The 3,784-nt window shown below is 40.9% G+C and overlaps 1 non-coding gene across 1 annotated transcript; it reads left to right on the forward strand.

Moving 5' to 3' along the window:
• Positions 1-3,408: 3,408 nt before the first annotated feature.
• Positions 3,409-3,533, forward strand: LOC123457913. The gene has a single exon (XR_006635265.1). It is a non-coding gene; the product is annotated as a small nucleolar RNA SNORA40 (small nucleolar RNA).
• Positions 3,534-3,784: the final 251 nt, after the last annotated feature.

Below are 3,784 nucleotides of genomic sequence, written 5' to 3' on the forward strand. Positions count from 1 at the left end.
ATTACATTTGTCTTATTAACCTCCTTTTGACACTTTCTGTTTCCTTTGGAGACTTTGTTTCTAAACAGGCATTTCTTGGTGGAATATTTGACCCTCCATTATTAGACACATGGAACAAGACTTTTAAGATGAAGCTAGAAATAAGGACTTGGGAGTCAGAGGCAAGAATTTGGTAGTTGCAACTATGGGAATAGAATCTTTGGAAAATATACAGAAAAGTGAGCTAAGAAACAAACATCCTTTTTGGAGCACAGGGAGAAAAATAGTTCTTAATAATGTGTAAGGATGAGGACTGGAGAGATGGCTTAGCAGTTAAGACGCTTGCCCGCAAAGCCTTAGGACCCATGTTCGATCTCTTTCCAAATTCCACATTAGCCAGACGCACAAAGGTGAGGCAAGTACAAGGTCACACATGCCCACTAGGTGGCCCAAGTGTCTGGCATTCGATTGCAATGGCTGAGGCCTTGGTGCACCAATTCTCTCTCAGTCTCTGTCTCTCTCTCTCTATGTCTCTCTTTCTTTCTCTTTCTCTAAAATTAAAAAAAAAAAATGTAAGGATGAAAAGCCAAACAACATAAGTTGATGGAGGAGCAATCAATGCATCAAATGAGGAAGAAAAGCTCAGGTATGATAAGATAGGAAATGCATCCATCCCTTGTAAAAAAAAAAAAAGTCACCAGAAGCTTCAGAAGCTTGGTAGGACAAAAACCAGATTGAAAGGGAGGAAGATAAGCTCCTTTACCTGTCTGTCTTCTCTGCCCTACACAAAGTGAAGCCTATCTTCTAAGTGTGGCTGGCCTAGAGGAGTGAGCCAGGATCTCTCTACTCACTGTTCATGTTGTGTGATGTGGCTGGGCCAAGTGAGCTGAGATCTCTCCACTGTGATCTCCTTTGTGTCTGTTGATGGAGCTTCGTGCCATATGAAAGTTGACAGAGGTTGGATTTTTGCTATTATTGTGTGTGTTTGTGTATGTGTGTGTTTTAATTTGAGAGTGAGAAAGAGGCAAGGAGAGAGAGAGAGAAAGAATGGGCATGTCAGGGCCTTCAGCCATTGCAAACGAACTCCAGATACATGTGCCCCCCTGTGCACATGTGTGACATTGCACATTTGTGTCACTGTACATCTGGCATATATGGGACCTGGAGATTCGAATATGAGTCTTTAGGCTTCACAGACAAGTGCTGTTGCAGTCAGGTTTGCATTGCTGGCAGAAATCACCCAACCAAGAGCAGCTTGTGGGAAAAAGAGGCTTATTTTGGCTTACATGCTCGAGAGGGAAATGACATGATGGCAGGGAAAATGATAACATGAGCAGAGGGTGGACGTCACTCCCTAGCCAACATCAGGAGGACAACGGGAGAGTGTGCCAAACACTGACAAGGAGTCACTGGCTATAATATCCATAAGCCCGCCCCCAACAATACACCGCCTCCAGAAGGTGTTAATTCCCAAATCTCCGTCAGCTGGGAACCTAGCATTCAGAACACCTAAGTTTATGGGGGACACCTGAATCAAACCACCACAAGTGCCTTAACCACTAGGCAATCTCTCTAGCCCTATTGTGTATCTTTATTTTAAGGTTCTAAAAGTAAGCTCAGAATTCCACTCAGCTATAATGTATTCTGGTTGGTGTAGTAATTTGTTCCAGCCTATGGAAATTTTTATCCCAATTCTGTCATCCAATATATTAGTTCTTCTTTTGGCTTTGTAAAGCCATCTGTAATTTGATTTACTTATCATCATTTTTTCCATCAAAGTTACCAATAACATCAAGTCCCTCACATTCAGGCAAGAGTTAGATGGAAAGTGAAGATATGACTGGGTCTGAGGCCAATAACAATAGTAAAAATGCTGACACCAGAAGTAGTTTTATACTAAAAGTTGTTCAAGGATGGTAAGGGAACTGGATAAAGGTTGGCATAAAAACCAGAAATCATAACCTAAATGAGCAAATTTAATGCAAAGGACAAACATAGAAGCTAGAGAAATTAAAGGATTATCGAAAGATAATGCTCAGTGTGGGACATGCACATATTGATGCTAACTTTTGAATATCTAGGTGACTTTTATTTTTTTCTATCCATGTGCAAAGGTCCTTCAAAATTCAAAGGACTTTTGGATAAATAAAAACATGATACATGACAGGTCTTCTAGTTCTTCTCTAAGGATTTTATGCCTTGAAGAACTTTGTTTGTAGGAGTAGCCAGAGACCAACTCCTCACTTACCTAGCTAGTAATGTCTACTTCAGTCCTATTCCTGTTGTAAAGAGATGATGTTTTATAAGGAAAGCTGTGGGAGAGGGCATGACTTCATTGGGGTTCTCTTGTTGTGTTTTATGGTTTTCTTTCTTATTCTGGAATTTCATCCAGGGTTAATGCTCTAATTTTCATTAATTTATTTTTTTACTTTGTATGTGTGTGTGTGTGTGTGTGTGTGTGTGTGTGTATTTGCATGTGTGCAGGTGCATGCAGAGGGCAGAGGAAAACTTTGGGTATCATTCCCACTTTTTTTTTTTTTTTTGAGACAGGGTCTCTCATTGGCCCAAAGTTCACCAATTAAGATAGGCTATCTGGCCAGCAAGCCACAGGGATCCTCCTGTCTCTGCCTCTCTAGTCCAGGAATTGTAGATATGCACCACCATGCCCAGCTATGTTCATGGAAGTTTTGGGTATCAGACTCAGATCCTCATGCTTGCAAAACAAGCACTTGACCACCTGAGCTAGCTTCCCAGCCAACTTTTGTTTTTTTAATAGGATTTTAAAAATATTTTATTTTTAATTATTTATTTGAGAGAAGGAAAGAGGTAGAGGGAGAGAGAGAGAGAGAGAGAGAGAGAGAGAGAGAGAGAAATGGAAGCACCAGGGCTTCCAGCCACTGCAAATGAACTCCAGACGCATGCACCACCTTGTGCATCTGGCTTATATGGGTCCTGGGGAATCGAACCAAGGTCCTTTAGCTTTGTAGGCAAGCACTTTAACCGCCAAGCCATCTCTCCAGCCCTCACAATAGGTTATTTTTTTTTAATATTTTTTTGTTCATTTTTTATTTATTTATTTGAGAGCAACAGACACAGAGAGAAAGACAGATAGAGGGAGAGGGAGAGAATGGGCGCGCCAGGGCTTCCAGCCACTGCAAACGAACTCCAGACACATGCGCCCCCTTATGCATCTGGCTAACGTGGGACCTGGGGAACCGAGCCTCGAACCGGGGTCCTTAGGCTTCACAGGCAAGCGCTTAACCGCTAAGCCATCTCTCCAGCCCACAATAGGATTTTTTTGATTGATTGTTTGTTTGTTTCTAGTAATTGGGGGAAAATTTATCAAATCATGAAAAGGTCATTCACCATACACAAACAATAAATGAACAAAATGTAAAATGGAGTTTATTTCATTAGGAACTAAATAAATACACATTAATAGTGTATTAGTTAACTTATAGACAAAGACATACAGACAGGTACAAAACATAAACCCTTTTTTACAACTCAGAACTCATTGTTCAGTATGAATTCTAACACACATGAGGATTATCCCCAGCTAACTTTATTCTCATTCCTATAATTTGTAATGCTAGTATTGAACCAAGGGTCTTGCGCATGCTAGACAAGCATCCGACCACTAAACCACATTCTCATTCCTCAGTTTTTGAGACAATATTTGTTGCCTAGGCTGGCCTCCAACTCCCAATCCTCCTGTTTCTGAAGCCGGAGTTCTGGGATTACAGAGTGTGCCAGTATGTCTGGCTTATCATCAATATTACTTTAAACATATATCAACTGTAGC

The sequence above is a fragment of the Jaculus jaculus genome, chromosome 1 (genome assembly GCF_020740685.1).
Source record: "Jaculus jaculus isolate mJacJac1 chromosome 1, mJacJac1.mat.Y.cur, whole genome shotgun sequence".
In the NCBI taxonomy this organism is placed as follows: Eukaryota; Metazoa; Chordata; class Mammalia; order Rodentia; family Dipodidae; genus Jaculus; species Jaculus jaculus.